The sequence below is a fragment of the Canis lupus genome, chromosome 36, assembly GCF_048164855.1.
Source record: "Canis lupus baileyi chromosome 36, mCanLup2.hap1, whole genome shotgun sequence".
Classification (NCBI taxonomy): Eukaryota; Metazoa; Chordata; class Mammalia; order Carnivora; family Canidae; genus Canis; species Canis lupus.
In genome coordinates, this window is record NC_132873.1 from 27,813,113 (window position 1) to 27,834,779 (window position 21,667).

At 35.2% G+C, this 21,667-nt stretch overlaps 1 long non-coding RNA gene across 1 annotated transcript in view; it reads right to left on the reverse strand.

The window, feature by feature from the left end:
• LOC140625291 (uncharacterized) overlaps positions 1-21,667 on the reverse strand; it is a 72,616-nt gene that overhangs the window by 6,981 nt on the left and 43,968 nt on the right. The gene's annotated exons all lie outside the window — the stretch shown is intronic.

A 21,667-nucleotide genomic window follows, 5' to 3' on the forward strand; every position in this document is an offset into this window, starting at 1 on the left:
CAGAAAATCACTAAGGAAAATGGAATCTCAGCTGTCAACACCTGACTTATTTCCTTGACCCCCTTCTTAGCAATCTAAATTTAGATTCCTATTCTAGTAATTGGCTTTTAGCAAAACTCAGATGCCCACAGTGTTTTTCCCTTTGCCTCAATTCCTGTGTCTAACCAGCTAACTAGTTCTGTGTTGATCTAATCCTAACTCCTGAGAAAAAAATATCTAGTAAATAAATAGCATCCTTCTTGATGTGCACACTTATGACTAAGGAACTCTAGAATTCATATTAACTTATGAAGTTAACTTAATTCATATTAAGTTATGAAGACTTCATTACCTTAGCTTGCCCAGGGTGCTATGGGAAGCAATTTCATGCTTGCAGAGCTATAGCCAACCCCACATTTTTCAAGGCTCAAAACCACCTATATAATACAGCTTTCCTCCACTGTCTGAAAGTAGAACGATCCTATGAAAGCTTTCATACGCTGAAATGGAGCAAAGCAAAGAAGCAATTACCATTCATTCATGTGGGGAAATGCTTGAGCCTTTCCAGACCCCCTAAATAATGTCTCTTAGGCTTTTCTGATTCCTTAAGACACATCTTCCTATGGATGCACAAAACAAAACCAAATTAAAAACCCAGAGATAAAGCACAGATGCTCACAGAGTTCAACACGATGGCAGCTTGTTGCTGAGATGCTGAGTATAGTTGCTGCGGAAAGAACCTGGTGGGGCCCCTCTTTCCCTTCTGGATATGCACTGCCTCTATAAAGGTTCACCGCAAAACACATGCGGAACCCCATTTTTGCTTTTTTGCCTTTTCTCATAAAAGTGAAAATCCTATCAGATTTCTTTCAGTTACCAACAAAAGAACAAATGTAAGTCTTTCATAAAAACAAAATGGTATGACATGAACTTTCAAAAAGCAAGACATACTTGCTTTTTGTTAGCCTAATCACTACTTATGATTAGTACTTAGAATGTTCTCTCTTCTCCTCTAACTGGTCTAAATTTCTTTAATTGGTTTGCATGAACCCCTAAAATCTATCACTAGTCTTTGGGAAGTGTCCATAGTACTAGTCAAGCTTTAATCAATTTGCTATAAAAGCTTTCTGGTCATTTTCATTTATTAGCTCCCACCAACCTTCAGTCATTTTTCCCTGCGATAAATAGGGAAGACAGGAAAATACTGTTACAGTCTACATACACAATATAATCAACCTGGGATGTTGCCTCTTCTACTACATTAAAAATATCATGTTACAGGGGCAGCCCGGGTGGCTCAGCGATTTAGCCGCCGTCAGCCCAGGACCTAATCCTGGGGACCTGGGATCAAGTCCCATGTTGGGCTCCCTGCATGGAGCCTGATTCTCCCTCTGCCTGTGTCTCTGCCTCTCTCTGTGTCTCTCATGAATAATAAATGAATCTTTAAAAAAATAAAAAAAAAATACCATGTTACAGATGTAACTATATTCTCTAAGAAATATACTATGAAAAATTATATTAGAACAAAAAACAATTGCTTAATTATTTGGATTTGGATACAATTTCTAAGACAATCTGTTTTGAGCTGAAGGACAAACTGGTTACTAGAGTGGCTTTCATTTTTGTCCTTAAAATTGCATTTTGCATTGTAATATGTATAAAACTGAATTCTTTTTTAAAAATCCTTTTCCTGTGGTAAAAATAGATATTGTAAAATAATGAAGAAAATAATTCTAATGTAAATATACTAATAGATGTCTGCATTATAGAAAATCATCGAGTTAATAAGCTCATTAATCCATTCAAAGGATTCCCATGAACACAAAAATGTCCAGATGAAAAGTTTGCATATTCGTAATGTGTAAATTATTGTGGCATAAATTATTTAGGTAGGAAGTAAGAGTAACAATAATCATGAAAACTATATTTTGTCTTTACAAAATATTTTTAGTGTAAGCTTCAATTTGTCACTGAAAAGATTATCACAAATTAAGTTTCTCAGTTTGATCTTTAATTTGTTGCTATAGGGACACCTGGGTGGCTCAGTGGCTGAGCGTCTGCCTTCTGCCCAGGGTGTGATCCCGGGTCCCGGGATTGAGTCCTGCATGGGGCTCCCCACAGGGAGCCTGCTTCTTCCTCTGCCTGTGTCTCTGCCTCTCTCTGTGTCTCTCATGAATAAACAAATAAAATCTTTAAAAATAATAATAATGATAATATGTTACTGCATCTCAAAAAAATGTATATGTCTCTGTCAAAAGTCAAATATAAGTATGTCAACCACAATTACAAATGGCAATGCTATCTTAATTTAAGGAGATAATTGATATTGTAATAATCTGAAGTCAATTAAGCCTGAATATCTTATATCTTAAAATAAAAATCAACATATTTTGAAGAATCTTACTTCGATTTCAGATTTAAAATGGGAGAATGGTATGTAATCTATCTCCTAAAATTCGAATTTAATAATTTTTAAAAATTACCTTTCAACAATTCTGTAGATATAAATGGCATCAAATGCTGATCTATTCTAATTTTATACTTTCTACATTTAGTTTTCCTTCCAAAGTCTCAAGTCATAAACTTCTTTGAGACTATGATGAAAATGTCCCTCACCACAAGGAAATGCAAATAAGCACTCCCTCTCAAACTTCTGCATATAATTGATGAGTGGGGGGCGGGGGGCATGTTGTAGATCATTAGAAGTATACGCAGACCCATGGACTCTACATTAAATATTCGTATCCCAGAACTTAATAACTTCGGGATATCGGTATTTAACTCCTATGGCAATTCTTTCTTCTGATAATTCAACGCTTACTCAACAAAAACATATTGCTTGCCTTTTTACAGGCCAGCAAATTTTTATATCTATGTATAATTTCTGAAACTACCCAAATGGTAGACACCACTCTCTAGTTCAAACTTTCTCCAAAGGTTATTTCTGGTGCCAAATCTTCATTATAAGGCTAATTCAGACATGTTGTTTAAATATAAAACTCCTCCATTCAATATAAACTAGTTGAATAAATCTTACTTTTTAAAATATATAATGGTATTAATATTTCATAATCACTCTGCATCTTTTAGCCAAGGTTATTCTAGAATATAGTTTATTTAAGGGCTTTTCTCATCTCTCTCTTGCCTAACTACTCAATCTCATTGTTTCTTCCGTCACAGGTTCTGCTAAAATAATACCAAAATTTGTATAGTTCTAGAACTTACCTCTGAGACTTCCATCCCATCCTTCAAACACAAACTCATAATATTCATTAACTTTTTTATTTGCATGTCCTTTCAGAAACTCTTAATTCCTCCTCTGTGCTCATCTCTACCCTGGAAAATAACTGTTGATGCACACATTTCTAGATGTTACTGATGCGAGTCTCAAATAACTGTGGCACAAGGTAGTTCATGTTCTTAAATCTCTAATTCCATCTATTCTGGAAAAGCTTTGACTTTCTGGAAGCCTCAGGCATTGAGCCATGTTTCCCCTCATCTACACCAACATTTTTCCCCCCCATTCAATTGCCACTATGTGTTTTGGTATTAGAGAGACCTGTGCTTAAATCACAATTCCTCTTTACTAGTTGCTTGGTATGCATAACTTTTCCATTCCCTAATCTCTGCAATGCCACAGCTATATTTGCTTATCCACAGAATCATTCTCATATTTATATGAAGTACTGTATGTGAGCAAAGGATGTAAATAATGGCTGTTTAGTCAATATCAATTTTCTTTAAAAAAAAATATCAGTTTTCTTTTTCCTCTCACCTCTAATTCCATCAACTTCACTCTGTTTGCATCAATTTGTTGGCAGTCACCTTATATGCTTTCCTCAAGCAACCTCTTTAACTTATCCATAGATATTCAGTCACCTTCTACTAGTAATGTAAATGTTGAGTTTTTACTTTTTAGGCTTCAAGTTTTATTTATTTTATTTTGTTTTCCAAAACAACTGTAATTCACTTTTCCAGACAGACCATGCACTCTTTAATTTGTTTTAACTCTTCATGAGCAAAACTTGAAAAATATGGACAAATATTAGTGCAGTTCCAAAAACAGGCTATTGGTGACACAATATTTTTTTAAACTGCCCATGATGATGTTTTTAAAAACTGCAAATTTTAGGCAATATGTCATCAATCTGTTACATTATTTTTTAAAAATTTCATATATATCACACAGTACAAAAACAATCAACCAACCTGAGGCTAGGAGTAGTTGTCTCAGAGTATAAGACATGGATATAGTCAGAAAAACTGGTCTACTAAGAGGTAAGCAGGCCCTGGTCACATAAAAAAAAGGAGAATAGTGGAGCAGGAACTTATCCTAGTAAGAAATCCTTAGGAATCCTTGTGCCTATGTAGCTTTTGTAACTTATTTATCTGTTTAATAGATTTCTCACATCTATTATACGTACAAATTCAATAAAAAGTACAACTTAGTTTTTGTTGACTGCTGATTGGTCAATCATGAAATAGAGGATGTCAGGCCCCATTCCTTATGCTGATGCCCAAGTGCCATTATCCCAGTGGGTCTTAGAGATCACCAATCTTCTAAAACTCCTAGAAACATTCTGAGAGAACTAGAGCAAAAACCAGACAGCACACCAGGCCTCAAATATAGATAATTGGGGGAGGACCTACATGTGTACTTTCAGCTTGTGACATAATAAAGCCCAGAAAAGATTATTGCTTTTAATTTGGAGTAGCATACTCCTTAAGAACCAAGACACTTAGGATTAAGCAGTGCACCTGTTGTGATGAACACTGGGTGTGGTATAGAAGTGTGAATCACTAAATTGTACACCTGAAAGTTAGATTACACGAACTGGAATTTTTAAATAAAAACTAAACAAACACAAAACCCGAGCCCTTCATTCATTAAATTGTTCAACACTATCTAATTGTGCACCTAACATATGCCAAGCATTGTTCTAAGATGATGATCAAATTCTACCAAGATACTTGCCACCCCCACAATTCTAGTTTAACTCTGTTCTTGTTCTCTCTCTCTCTCTCTCTCTCTCTCTCTCTCTCTCTCTTTCTCTCCTTCCTGCACCTTACTAAGAAAGTTGCTACTTGGAAAGGGCAGGAATATCATCCAATCCACCATACTCTGAGATTAATTATAATAAACGTGAATCCAATATATCAACTCTGGGTATTCCCTTGTGTTATGACTTAGTTTTGGTATTGGCTTCATTCTCTTATAGCTCTAAACACCCACTCTATCCAAAAATCTATTATGTATGTCAGCGGTTTTACAGTCTGATGATGCTGGATTCTTTGTCCTAATGATTTGTCTTGTGATTACAAAACTTGGTCCTTCAATAGGACTATGAAACAATTCATGTTTATTAGGTATGAAGTGACATGTTTGAAAGTGTGTGTGTGTGTGTGTGTGTGTGTGTGTGCATTTCTATCAATGAATTTCATTCAGGGAAATTCTAGGAATAAACTTTTCTCCTTCTATATGATAAATTTAAGTATTCCAAAAATATCAGCCAGCTAGCATAATAGTGGTTCTGTGAGCTTTGTTCAGAAAGTGTTTCTGTCCTAACAAACCTATATAACTTAGAACAAATCATTTAATTAATCAAATAATTTAATTTAATTTCTAAAAACTCAGTTCCTCATTTGTAAAACATTTTGCTTAGAATTCTTCTTTTTTTTTTTTTTTTTTTTTTTTTTTTTTTTTTTTTTTTAGGGACCCCTGGGTGGCTCAAAGGTTGAGTGTCTGCATTTGGCTCCCGGCGTGATCCCGGGATCCAGGATCAAGATCAAGTCCCACATCAGGCTCAGAGACAGAGAGAGAGAGAGAGAGAAAGAGAGAGTCAGAGACTCAGGCAGAGAGAGAAGCAGGCTCCCTGCAGAGAGCCCTATGCAGGACTCCATCCCAGGACCCTGGGATCACAACCCGAGACAAAGGCAAACATTCAACCACTGAGCCACCCAAGTGCCCTTGTTTAGAATTTTAAGATAGTCAATGTATGCCTCTTATACCTTTTGGTGGTTGTAGCAATTTTGGTTATTCTTTGGCTTGAGAAATTTATGCTGCCACATTAGCATGATATTCTCCTACTTGCTTGTGTCTGTGTTCCAATCTCCTTTTTCCTATAAAGACAACAGTCATCTTAAATTTGGGCCCATTGTAACCCAGTATAACCTCTTCTTAATTCGATTACACATCTGCAAAGACTTTATTTCCAAATAAAGTTATATTCACAAATAACTTTGGGGTAGACATAATTTGGGGAGGATATAGTTCAATTCATGTAGTGTAACATGACAAAAATCCAGCATTGTGATTAAACAGAGAAGATACTAAAGTAAGGGCTTTATACCAACAATCAAGGGGCTGAATCCTTTCAAGAATCACATATTAATTAAGTCTAGAAGTGGACCCTCAGGTGAACCTCCAGATGAGAATGCAGTCTAGGCTAAATTTCTGACTATAATAAAACTTCCTCTAACCTTAGAAAGGATGTATGGATATTGAAAAGCAACTAGTGAACTACCATACCACCCTTGTAATATTCCTAGAAGGAACTATTTTTAAAAACATTTGAAGTTATTGACATATGAATTTTAATTAATAGTCTGATTAAGGTTGAAAAGATTAAAAACAAATGTGTAATCTCCAGACCAGTAGAAGAGTTGGATTATTAAAATGGTAAGAATTAATATAATTTTGATTCAATAGAAGACTAAAAGTGTATTAAATAATTAAATATCTAATTGATTTTCTTCATTTAGATAAAGTGCACTGAATTCAGGGCATTGTAAATAAGGCATCCCATTTATTGTTGGTTAAAAATGCATTAAAAAAATCATGCACTAGGCACATCAAAATTTAAATATATTATAAGTGTCCATGGCTACAGTCTCTGCATTGTGATAAACTATACATTGATAATAAAATGTTGACTCTAAAGTCCACTTGCAAGACTAAAACACCTAGGATGAAGATAGAATAAACAGAATTTTATGAAGGTATGTTAATAATAAAAATAAAATAAGATATAAAATATATAATTTTGTGCTAAGACATATTTAAATTCTCAAAAAGAAAAAAGTAGAAAAAAAAGTAGTACGCTATTCTACCTAATAGCATAGAATTTGTTATGTGTCTGAATAAGTCAATAATTGCTAAGACAAATGCGAATATTTTCAAGTAATTATCTCAAGAAAATATGCCTTCATAATAAGAAGTTATTTTGGGGATCCCTGGGTGGCGCAGCGGTTTAGCGCCTGCCTTTGGCCCAGGGGGCGATCCTGGAGACACGGGATCGAATCCCACGTCGGACTCCCGGTGCATGGAGCCTGCTTCTCCCTCTGCCTGTGTCTCTGCCTCTCTCTCTGTGTCTCTCATGAATAAATAAATAAAATCTTTTTTTTTTTAAAGAAATGTCATAATAAAAGAAGACATATATTATATATATATATTAAAAAGTAGATTTTTATATGCCCAAATTACATTTGATGATATCCTATATCCATTCTTGAGTTTTAAGTCATGCCATTATAGTATGAATTGCTTAAAAATTTTCTGTTTCTGGGGCACCTGGGTGGCTCAGTGGTTAAGCATCTCCCTTTGGCCCAGGGCCTGATCCTGGAGTCCTGGGACCAAGTCCTGCATCAAGTCCCTGCAGGGAGCCTACTTCTCCCTCTGCCTGTGTCTCTGCCTCTCTTTATGTCTCTCATGAATAAAAAAATTAAAATCTTTTTAAAAATTATTCCAATAAAAAGTAACCATAATGGTTAATGATCATTCATTGGAGACATTCCCATTATAAGCAGGAAAATGATACAATAAAGTATCATTTTATTTAGTAGATTGATGTGTTATTAAATGCAATTTAGGGGCAGCCTGGGTGGCTCAGCGGTTTAGTGCCTGCCTTCGGCCCAGGGTGTGATCCTGGGGTCCTGGGATTGAGACCCACGTCAGGCTCCCTGCATGGATCCTGCTTCTCCCTCTGCCTGTGTCTGTGCCTCTGTGTGTGTGTGTCTGAGGAATAAATAAATAAATTTTGTTTAAAAAATGCAATTTAAAAAATTTCATAGATTTACTTGAGTTACAGGAAATAAAATGTTCTAAAGTTAACTTTTCTGTCTCATTTTAATAAGAATAAAAATGTGTATGCATTATCAGTACAATACTTCTTCCCATTGGCAATGAATATTGTTTATAGATTTCTGAGAAATGGCAAGTAGACATAGACAGGATGAGCTCTAGAAAAAGAAAAGTTTGATTTTGATAGTATTCTATGCTCCTCTTCTAAAGGACCTTTATCATACTTTATCTTCACAAGCTATAAGCCATTCTCAGGAGCTTAACTGATTTTCCAACTAGGTTATCTTTATCATATCATCAAAACATTTGTTTTTGATTAATTTTCTTAGAATCCTAACAATAATTTGCTCAACTAATTCAATACATCTAGTAATGGCTTACATCTCTCCCTGCCCATAGAATTTTTTTTATTTTTCATAAGGACTCTAAATATATACATCCAAATTTAAGTTAAAGTGACAATGGAAGAAGAAGAAGAAAGGAGGAGGAGGAGGAGGAGGAGGAGGAGGAGGAGGAATTGCCAGCCTAGAGAAAATCTTCTGGATCTCAGGCTAGACAAAAAGTTTTCAGATTTGACACCAAAAGCATTATCCATAAAAATAAATAATAGAAAAGATCATTGGTTCTCCTCAAAATTTTAAAAATTTGCTCTGAGAAATATCCTGCTAAAGGGTGAAATGGCAACTTACAGACTGAAAGAAAATATTTGCAAATCACATATCTGATGAAGGATTCATAACAAAAAAACATAAAGAATTCTTAAAAGTCAACAGTAAAATGAAAAATGAAATCCAACTAGAAATGGGCAAAAGACATGAATAAAGATTTCACAGAAGAAGATATACAGATGGCAAGTCATCACATGGAAAGATATTTAACATCCATAGCTATTAGTAAAATGCAAATTAAAACCATCGTATCATTTCAATCCTGTCAAAATGGCTAAAATAAAAAATATAGTAACAACACCAAATGTTATGAGGATATAGAAAAACTGAATCACTCATACATATATTGCTGGTAGAAATGTAAAATGGTAAGGCCACCCTGGAAACAATTTTGAAGTTTCTTAAAAAACTAAACATACAACTACCACACAATAAAGCAAAATGCACTCTTGCACATTTTTTCCAAAGAGATAAAAACATGTTTTCATGCAAATGCAGGTATGGATGAATAGGAGCTTTATTCATAATAGCCAAAACCCAAAAATTACACAGATGCCCTTCAAAAGATGCATCATTAAACAAACTATAGTACATCCATACCATGTGGTACTATTCGCTAAAAATGAGTTCATTACTGATAAACACAATAAACTTGGATGAATTTCCAGGGAACAATGTAGACAAAAAAGACAATCCTAAATGTTCACACGCTACATGACTGCAATTATATGACCTTTGGAAAGACACACTTATAGAAATAGAGAACATATTAGTGATTGCCAAAGAGAATTGAAGAGGACATTAGTAAGGCTTTTTAAGGACAGCAAGAATGTGATGATGGGTTTTTCAGTATCTAGACCATATCATTGTCAACATCCTGGTGTGACATTATTGTATTACAACTTTGCAAGATGTTATCACTGGGGCTGCTGAGTAAAGGGTTTATGGGGTCTCTCCTTACTTCTGAATCTATATCCACAAGTTTTCTCGAAATACTTTCAAATTTTGATTTAAAAGGCATTAAATAAAAAATCAGTCTATTTTAGCATACCAAATAAGGCATTTAACTAGATTAAATAAATTTAAGTAATTCAATTTAAAATCAGGATTTCCTTTCAAAGTTAAACCACCAGCTTTTCAAAGAGAAAGTAGCACATCTTTTATACTTCATTTAAAATTGACACAACTATCTGAGAAAATAATTTCTATCTTAACACATATTGCAATTTATCAAAAAAATTCAACTTGTCCATCTCCTCTGACAGGCTGTTTTCAGTGAAACTATATTCTGTATCCCAAATACCTAGAACAGTGACTACCATTTAGCAAAATCACAATGAAATTTCACTGAATGACTGAACAAATTATAGGTTGTCAACCCAATATTGCAACCAGCAGTAAGAGATTAAATTGATGAATTCATTAGGGGTAAAACAAAAAACAATCATCCTACTGAATATTCTATCCCCTTCCCCTGCATTCTGATCCTTGTTTGCTTAATGTATTCATTAGTTAATTCCTCCCTTTCTCTGTACAATTGGTACATTTTAGAAGAATCACTTCATCTCATGCTAATTTGGAGGACAAATCCACATACATAACTCAGGATAGAATAGGATTTTATTTTATTTTATTTGTATATATTTTTTATTGAAGTTTGATTTGCCAACATATAGCATATCACCCAGTGCTCATCCCATCGAATGCCCCCCTCAGTGCTCGTCACCCAGTCACCCCCACCCTCCCCACCCACCTCCCCTTCCATGACCCCTTGTTCATTTCCCAGAGTTAGGAGTCTCTCATGTTCTATCTCCCTCTCTGATATTTCCCACTCAGTTTCTCTCCTTTTCCCTTTAATCCCTTTTCACTATTTTTTATATTCCCTGTTGAATGAGACCATATAATGTCTGTCCTTCTCCAGCTGACTTACTTCACTCAGCACAATACCCTCCAGTTCCATCCACGTTGAAGCACATGGTGGGTATTTGTTGTTTCTAATGGCTGAGGAATATCCCATTGTATACATAGACCACATCTGCTTTATCCATCATCTTTCGATGGACACTGAAGCTCCTTCCACAGTTTGGCTATTGTGGACATTGCTGCTAGAAACATCGAGGTGCAGGTGTCCTGGAGTTTTACTGCATCTGCATCTTTGGGGTAAATCCCCAACAGTGCAATTGCTGGGTCGTAGGGCAGGTCTATTTTTAACTCTTTGAGGAACCTCCACACAGTGTCCAGAGTGGCTGCACCAGTTCACATTCCCACCAACTGTGCAGGAGGGTTCCCCTTGCTCCACATCCTCTCCAACATTGGTTGTTTCCTGTCTTGTTACTTTTCCCCATTCTCACTGGTGTGAGGTGGGATCTCATTGTGGTTTTAATTTGTATTTCCCTGATGGCCAGTGATGCGGAGCATTTCCTCATGTGCTTGTTGGCCATGTCTAGGTCTTCGTCTGTGAGATTTCTGTTCATGTCTTTTGCCCATTTCATGATTGGATTGTTTGTTTTTTTGCTGCTGAGTTTAATAAGTTCTTTATAGATCTTGGATACTAGCCCTTTTAGGCTCTACAGGGACCACGCTATGTTTAGAAAACAAAATAAAAACCTTCCAACTTAAAACCAATCTAGTCAGTACATAACAGCTGAGCTACTTGAAGTTAAAGAAATTTTCTGTAACTGTCCATGGATAAGGTTAGATGAATACTTCCCATGGATATAACCATTTTCATAAGTAGATAAAATTATAGTCATTATATGTTGCTAAAATGCCAATAGTCATCCTAATTCTGTGCAGAGAACTGCGTGTCTGTATATATATATATAATACATTTTTTTTAATAAATAAGCATATTCCTTGTCCCAAAATATCAGAAAAAGTAAGATTTATGTACTAGCTAATTTAGTCCCTAACTTTAACAAGCTGGATGAGGATGATCTCATATGTGAAAGGATTATGGGTATGCCACCTGGCACACATCACACACAAACAATTAATCATTAAGCGTTTGTATTTCTTGAATTGCAAACATTATTTTACTTTATTTTTATATTGCTATAATTTTTTATTTCAATTTCAAAAGAAGGAGGTCTACACATTTCTATAACTAATTATTACAGAATAGGAGCAATATTCTGAGAAGCAATATATATTTTTACAGTATTATTTTATTTTAATATAAACATCTAAAATTTTGCTATTTTAAAAAATTTTTCAGTGATCATTTTAATATCAAGTATAGGATGTAAAGGAAAATTGTGAAAGTTTCTCAAATAGAACAAAAAATTATCAGGTGTCTTCAAAGGAAAATTGTTCATCATTTAGAGCAAATATTTAAGGTTATCTGATTCTATGTGATTTTGCCTTTGTATCATTTTTTTTTCAAGCTACTTAAATCCCTGTCGATAACTTAAAGCAATGCAAACAATTCCTGTTTATAGTTATAGGAGTGTATGTTGTCTAATAAACAGTTGATTCTCTCTAACCACCCAGGGAAAAATCTAGTTTTTCATCTATCTATACATTTCTGGCCTATATATGTCCCTGGTTTTTACATTTTCCTTTGAACTACTTGTAACATCTTACTGATTCATTAATCAACATAATATTTGACATGTTTATTTTTTATTTATATAGGTCATGACGTTTTACCTATTTTTGGAAGTTCTATTTTAACAAATATAGATTAAATCTTATTATATATATATATAGCTGAAGTATAATAATTACAAACTACATTAGGCTTGATTTCTGGTTTGATATTCAACATAAGTTTGGGAAGTATAATTAAAACATAATTATCACTACATACCCACCAGAATACCTAAAAACAAACAAATAAAACCGACTGACAATAGCAGATATAGAAAGAGGTGGGTAAGTTAGAGTTCTCATATATTCTTTACAGGAATGTAAAAACAGCACAGCCACTTTAGAAATAGGCAATTTCTTATAAAAATAAACGTATATCTATTTAGTGACCTGGCAATGTTATTTCTAATGATTTAGTCAAGGTAAATTAAGACATATAAAAAGATGAGCTTGTTCATAGCTGTTTTACTCATGATAGCTAAGGGCTGGAATATCCTAAAAGTCCATCGATAGAGGATTGCATAAATTGTGGTAACTCATACATTGAAATTCCACTCAGCAATAATAAAAAAAAATCTACTTAGACAACAAAGGATAAATCTAAAATCATTAAGCTGAGTCAAAGAAGTCAGGCACAAAAGAGTACAAACTGTAGGATTCCAGTTACATAAAGTTCTAGACTGGAACTGACCATATGGTATCATTCAATCTGGCCTGATATTTTTCAAAAGAAGTGCCCAGTCTCCAACTTCTAGACTGAGAATTTCATTCCACAATATGAAAAAATATGTATTTCATTTGCTTAGGTCTGACTCATGTGACTCATCTAAAATAAATTTAGATTTTCTTACATTTAATGTTCACAAATAGTCTTTTCTTTTTCTGGAAAATAAACTTAGAATCTCTCATACCTGGCTATATTCCTCTACATACAAATAGAATTTCTGAGGTGGTAACTTACACTGTGACTTTTAAATTGGTGGTGGAAAAAAAATAAAGCTAAGCAAATGTTTCTTTTGTATCCCAACTTCTCTTGAACTTAAAATTTTAAACTATTGAATGAGAAAATCAGAAAGCACCTGGCCTTACTTCTGAAATGAACAGTGATTTGTAGAGGTTCAAAATCATCAGTTTTTTTAAGTTTCTCTGACCTTAAATATGGTGGCATCCCAAGTCCACATTTAAAATCTGGACCTCCCTCATGATAGCTTCTGAAATAAATCCCCACCAAATAAAAGTCCTATTCCCAAACTAGGAAAAGCCTCAAACTAATAACACAGAGTTCAGACAATATTATCCAGATGAAAATAGAATTTAGAAAAAAACTGGAAGAACCAATCAGTAGCATGCACAAATCTTACTACAAATGAGCACAGTGTAGTATTGTGGGTAAATGTGGAGAAAAGTCTAAAGGAGGCTTGTAATTTATCCCTCAGCTTGGCAGGGACCAGGCTGAAAACTCTGCCACTTTGGGTCCTTTCTTATATCACAACAGGAAAGAAGATATTGAGAGAAATGATTAAAGAAAATACTTGGGTAAACTTTGCACCCTTTTCTTCTCCCCTGCCTTTAGATCACAACTTTCTAACCTACAAAGGATGAATTCTGAAGGAAGTTGATTTTCCAGCAATGAAACAACAATAATAATGAGATGAAAATATATAGTGAAATACGAAATTAAAGTGTATCAATATACTTCAGGGAGTCACCCTTAGCAACTTATAAAAAATGTAGCTGGTCGCCATGAAGATAGCAGGAAGAAACAGAAGAGGTACATCTGGAAGGTGATCACAGGGATGAATACGTAACAAACTGAGACTAAAATTGCAGAGGAAGACTTTCAGATGAAACCTGCCCAGGATAGCATTTTCCTTTCTACCCTAACTTTAAAATGTAGCTCTCTAGCTCAAATGCTAACATGAGATTATAAATGTTTCTCCAAATTTCTAGATAAGCTAATCAAAGAAGGTAAATCATATATTATGGAAATGATATCATCTAATGTCAAAAATCTCACATGACATCATTTAATTGTGGAGAATCATATTACACGGAGAGAGGTTTTTTTTTTTTTTAATAGTCACTTATGACCAACCAATCAAAAGAAAGGGATAACCTCATACTCATCAAATATAGAAACAGAAGACAGGAAACAAACATCTGCTGATTTGGAGAAAAATATGTGGTGCCTGAGTTCTTTATCTGATCACATTTATCCATGTGCCAAAGCAAGGGACAGATATTTTCAAAGTCTTTCTTTCGTATTCTTTTCTGGTTCAGATGATTACCACAGCCTGAAAAATATGCTACTTACGTTTGCTTTTACAAAAGATTTTATCTGGAGTTGTAATCTAGCCAAACACAATATGACTTATATGAAGCAAATAGGATTCAAAGTGAATAAATAATCCATTAAAACAACCTAAAAGTAATGATATCTCACTAGTAATGAGTTCCCCTAGTGATAGTGTCTTATTTTCTAGATACTATTTTCCGCTAAAAAGAATGAGAGATTGTTGGGAATATGGCTGATAGCAGATCTGGGGCAGGTGAATACAAGTGTTAGATATAGTTGAATTCACCTGTATTAGATACAATTCCAGAAAGAAAGTACCCCTCCCCCCAAAAAAAAAGTTATGTCAAAAGGAAACAAAAACCAGCTTGAAGGGGCTCTTGCAGGCCACATAGGTAACAATGAGCATACAAGAAAAACAAACAAACAAACAAACAAACACACACACACAAACAAACAAAAACCCAAAACTCATAGAAATGCATACCAAAGGGAGAAGTATGGAAGTATGGAATAGAAAATTCCTTCTTCCTGGAAAAATGCCATCTACTAATTAAAAAAAATATATATCATTTTGCAATTCCAAATTTAATAACTGATTCAATAAAAGTCATTGCTAGATGCTAAAACCATTAGGTATAGGCTTACGTATCTAGCCTTTAAGGCCTGGACGATCAGTTCGGTGTGAGCCAGAGAGCCATCGGACAACAGTGGCAGCTCAGGAGCTAAGAGCATTAGTAGCTCCCCTCTCCTGGGCTTCATATTACATCTCATTATCAATGCAATCATGTCTCTTCCTCTTGAACAGTAGTAGCAGCAATGGCAAGAAGGGATGAGACCCCTCTAGGAGACCAGAGCAGAAAATGCAGCATCAGATCTCCCAGGCTTGAATGCCCTTGCTTTTCTAGCATAATCTACTCCAGTCCATGAATCTTCTCTGAAAATAAGTGCAGAGAGGTCAACAGCTATGGGCAATCAGTAAGGACCATTTAACACTAGCAACTTCTGCTCCATTACAAGGCCTGTCCTACATGGGCTCCCATGTAAAGGCCCTCATGCTACAAACTTCCCAGGTCAGTTTTGGCCTGGCAGTGAAATAAACTAACATCGAGACAGCCTAGTAAAGAAAGCATCCACTAAGCTGAAAATAAATTGAAAGGTTAGGAAAAAATATAAGATTTACAAGGGATATGTATCTACAAAGAATAGATAGTATGTCTTTAGTTCCTCCAGGAGGAAAGGCAGCTCCTGAAGCCATGTGTGTTCTATGAGGAACAAGGAATTTTTTTTTTTTCTTTTTTCCCACCTAACTCATAAGAGTTCCATGAGTAGATTAATGTAACCACAAAATACAAATTGGTAACAGTGTGCTTTCCTCACAAGGAAATGACCCCATGTTGTATAAGAATCAGCTGACATCCATAAAGGAGCCTTGAAGAATGGGCTTCTACATTGCTGACTGTAGCCCATCACAAGGCAATCTGGAAAGTACAGGTCTGGTCATGAAAACAATGCTACAAATGTCTTAAATCCACACCCTCTGGCTGTAGGGAGAGATCACGGTGTGGAAACCAAAACCAATGTGAAGAAATGGAAGGGCTGACTGAGAGAAAGAAACTGAAATGCGGACCTTGAAGCTCAAATATGAGCCACCTATTACTGAGATCGGACTTGAGAGTCCTGGGTGCAGGCTTAACTGGTTTTTAAAATTTGGAAGACTTAAATAAAATAAAATAAAATAAAATAATAGAATAAAATAAAATAAAATAAAATTTGGAAGACTTAAGAGTAAACAGCTCAAGCAGGCCATTAAAACCACAGAAATGGGTGTAGCTGATAAAGACAAAGAAATTCAGAAGCATTTCATGGATAAAAATCCTCAAAACAAGAAGTTAGATCTCTGTTGGAGAGCACGAAGAGGACATAGAATGACCCTTTGAGATAAGACAGTGCCTGAATTTCAAGTTCTTCAAAGGAGTAAATGTAAATTTTCAATGCCTACAATGGCAAAATGGAAATCAGGTTGTCCCTTGGAAAGCAGTCACAAAGTAAGGTAACAGTGTGCTGATCTGGACAGATAATGTGGCTAGTGGTTCCAATTCGTTTGAAGAGATTTTGGTGGTTATCACCACCACATTTGGGCCCCTTCTTTCCATAGCCTCTCTTTCCCCTCCTGGATCAAAAGGCCACATAATTGTCTCCATTGCAATAACCCCATAGCATGATGCCAGACCAGGTCACCCGGATTGTTAGGGTGCTTGATAGAGTTACCCATCCAGAAGGTGTCCAAGTTCTGGGGGCATAGGTCCTTCCACAGGTCAGGAGTGAATGGGCAGAAACTGCCTAGGGGACCTTAGCAAGGTTGAATCTTTGGGCAGACATCAAGCAAAGTGACCTTGGCCACCCTTTCCTGGATCCTGCAGAGCAAAGGAGGCACACTCCTGTGCTAAACCCCAGCAAGATGGTGCTGGGGTCTTTGGTCTAACAACAACAATTTTAAAAATCATGGATTTTTTTGCAGGACCACAATGATGTTCACTGTCTGCTGTTCCTTGTCCAGATACTAGATGGCCTTTCCCAAGCCCTGAGTTTCCAAACCACATTCAGACTTGGTCCTCACAGGCCGCAGTCTTTCAGTTGGCCTGGAACTAGCAAAGAAGCAACAGGCCTGACCTGTGTTTTGCTCACTATTTCATGTACAGCTCAACTGAGTCAAATGACAGCTGATGGTTTAAACTGTCCTCCCTTAAGAGAAGTTTTAAACTCAAAACCACAGGGCCCTGAGTCAAGGAAGGGGCCATGTGAAGGATAGCAATTCGGTTCCCATTCCTGCTGCATACCTAGGCATCAGCATCCGTTCTCCTGCTTATGGCTGAGGAGGGGGAAAAGATGACAGCTTCTGTAAGGCCATTATGTTAACTCCCCTAGTGGTTGTGCCTGCATTTTTTTGCTCTTTTTCATAGGAAGGAGTATAATCAAAACAATATTATACTCTTTTTAATGGCTGTTTTAAGTTTCAGTTTAGAGTGATAAAATTTGGGTATTTGCAATTTCTCTCTCTCTCTCTCTCTTTCTCTCTCTGTCTCTTTAGCTAAATGCAGCGCCAAAGCCTTGAATGAATTTTTGTTCTTAAACCTATTACTGGTAAATTTATGCAGGTTTACAATGTGGTGGGTTGATCATTATTGGTGGTGTTGTTTATAAATACTATTCTAGTGGACATTGAAACCATGATGAAAATAAAAGTATCCACATTAAAACACATACATGGGGCACCTGCGTGGTTCAGTCAGTTAGGTAGGGAGCCTACCTCTCTCTCTCCCTCTGTCTTCCCCCCACCGCACCCTTGCTTTTTTCTTGCTGTCGCTCTCTCATTCTCTCTCTCTCAAATAAATAAATAAGGTCTTGAAAACAGCAACAACAACAACAACAAAAAAAAAAACACCAAAACACACACACATACACACAAAGAAGACTGTTGAGAAACAAAATATATACATGATCTTAAAGTAGCAACCCACAGGTACCAGGATAAATGCAAAAGAATAAATAAAAACACTTTAATGCTGGGCAATAATCACCTTACCAAATTGCTAAAATTAGCATCATTAATAGTGGAGCAACATGATATGTGCCTCTTCATGTGCAGCGATATGAAATACAGAACACTAGCTATCAAATATTATGGCCAAAATGTTTAACATAAATCCAATCAAGCTTATATACCTGTTTTATAATTTACAGAGATACTGAAGATTGAGATTTTAGCAAAATAATACTTACCAAAGGAAACAGTAATGAAGAAGAAAACTAAATATGCAGGACTTTCTAAAACCTTAAACATGGGTCTCAGATCTACAGTATCCTTTGGAAGTTGTATTACATTTGCACAATTTCAAGCCCAACCATGAGCTTCCTGAATCAGAATCTACGTTTTAACAGATTCCTGGGTAATTCAACGCTTACTAAAATTTTAGGGTCACTGATCTTCAAAATATCTGTGACTCTTCAAAAACTGGTCTAAGGTTCAAATGGATCCACTGGTGAATTCTATCCAACACTTAAGGATGAAAGTATATCAAATATCTACAGTCTCTTTTAAAGGACAGATGCTGAAGGAATATTTCCTAACTCATTCTTTGAGTCCAGGATTATCCTAATACCAAAACCAGACAAAGTCATTACAAGAAGACTACTGATTAATATCTCTTGTGAACATAGCTGCAGAAATCCTCAACAAAACATTAGTAAATTGAAACCAACAATTTAGAAGAGAATTGTACACCATGACCAAATGGAGTTTATCCCAGTATGCAAGGTTAGTTCAACATTCAAAAGTCAGTTAATGTAATCCATCACATCAACAGGCTAAAAATGACAAATGACATGATTATACACTAAATGCAGAAAAAGAATTTGACAAAATCCAACACACATTCATGATAAAACTCTCAGTAACTCAGGAATAGAGGGGAACTTTCTCAACTTGATAAAGCCTATCTGTAAGATATCTATAACTAACATCATACTTAAATGTGAAAAATTCAGAGCATTCCCAGTAAGATTAAGTGTAAAAGAAGGAGATTTCCTCTCACCATTCCTCTTCAAAATCAACTAGAAGTCCTTGCTAATGCAACAAGGCAAGAAGAGAAAATGAAAAGTATACAGATAGGGAAGGAAGATATAAAACTATATTTGTTAACAGCAAACATGATTATTTGTGTAGAAAATTCAAAATAATTGACCAAAAAACTCTTAGATTGAACAAGCAATTATAGCAATATTTCAGAATACAAGGTTAATATACAGAAGTCAATTACTTTTTTATATATTATGAATAAACTAGTGGAATTTGAAATGGAAACATATAATTTATATTAGCATCTACAAAAATACTTAAGTATAAAGCTAACAAAATATGACTATGAAGAAAACTATAAAACTGTTGAATAAATAAAAAACTAAGTAATGTAGAAGTGCCCCAAGTTCCTATAGAAGACTCAGTATTTTCAAGCTGTTAGTTCTTCTCAACTGATATTTAAATTCCACACAATCAGAATCAGAATCATAGAAAGTTATTTCATGGAATTGATAAAATTAATATAAAGTTCATATGGGGTAGCAAAGGACACAATATTGAAGAAACAAAGTTGGAGGACAGACATTACCCCACTTTAAGATCTACTATAAAGCTACAGTAATGAAGACAATGTAGCACTTGTGAAATAATAGACAGAGCAATGCAACAGGATAGAGCCCAGAAATAAAACTCTATGAGTACGGTCCACTGATCTTTGACGAAGGAGTGAAGGGATTCACAGAGCAGTGATAGTACTTTAGATAAATGGTGCTAGAACAACTGAACATTTATATACAAAAAAGAATCTAGACACAGAATTTATACCCTTTGCAAAAGTTAATTGAAAATAGGTCATAAACCTGAATGTAAAATGCAATCCTATAAAACTGGAAAATAACAGGAGAAAACCAGATGACCTTGTGTATTATGATGCTTTTGTATATACAACATCAAAGATATGACCCATGAAAGAAAGAACTGATAATCTGGACTTGAATAAAATTAAAAACTTCTGCTCTATAAAAGGCAATATCAAGAAAATGAAAAGACAAACCACAGCCTGGGAGAAAATATTTGCAAAGACATATGGGATAAATAACTGTTACCCAAAATATACAAAGAACACTTAAAACTCAACAATAAGAAAACAACCCAATTTAAAAATGGGCCAAACACCTTCAGAGACATCATACCAAAGAAGGTGTATAGATGGCAAATAAACACATAGAGAGCATCAGGGAAATACAAATGAAAACAATGATGAGATACCACCATATATCTGTTAGAATGGTCAAAATTCAGGGACACTGAGAACTCTAAATTCTGATATGGATGTGCGGCAACAGATAGGAATTTCCATCCATTGCTGGTGGAAAGGCAAAATGATAACAGTCACAGTAGTCTCTGGAAGACAGTTTGGTGGTGTCTCACAAAGCTGAACATAAACTTACTGTATGATAGAATTTTAAGGTATATACCCAAAGGAGTTAAAAAATTATGTCCACAAAAAACTTTCACAAGGGTGTTCATATTTGTAGCAGCTTTACTCGTAGTTGGCAAAACTTAGAAGCAATCAAAGTGCTCTTTAGTAGGTGAATGGATAAACTGTGGTACATTTAGACAATGGAATATTATCCATCTCCAAAAAGAAAAGAGCTATCAGGCCCAGGAAAGACATGGAGAACTCTTAAATGCATATTATTAAATCAAAGAAGCCAATCTGAAAGCCTACGTATTGTAGGATACCACTTATAGGACATTCTGGGAAAGGCAAAACTATGGAGTCAATGAAAAGATCAGTGGTTGACAGGGGTTCAGGGTTGCAGAGGTGAATAGGAGGAGAACGGAGCATTTTTAGGGTAGAAGAACTACTCTGTATATTACAATGATGCATTTATGTCATTACACATTTGCCCAAACCCATAACATGTATATGAAGAATGAATCCTAAGGTGATCTATGGACTGTGATTGTGATATATCTATATAGGTTCATCCTTGTTAAAAACAAAACAAAACAAAACCATTCAGGTGAATGATGATAACAGACGAAGCTATGCATGTGCGCAAGTCGGGGGTATATTGGAAATCTGCAGTCCCAGTCAATTTTGTGGTAAATCTAAAACTGCCCTGAAAAATAAAGTCTTAAAAAAAGTCAGTCTAAAAAAGCATGGAAAACTCTTTAGAATAAAATTGATTTAAGAAACATTTTTAAAAATCACATTTGGTGTTGGAAACAATTCAATCCTGGTTCAAAAATGTTATAAGGTAGAAAATATATGTTTGGAATGTATGGCAATTTGCTTATAAATTATAATTTAGGAAATATCATAGAATATTTAATCTTGTTAGGTGTGCCATTAGTGCAGCTATGTAGGGGGGGTGTCTATTAAGAAAAGCATGTTGACCTGTTTAAGGGTGAATTATCAAAAATATAAGTAACTCACATTCAAATGGTTCAGCAATACCAAAGTTTGC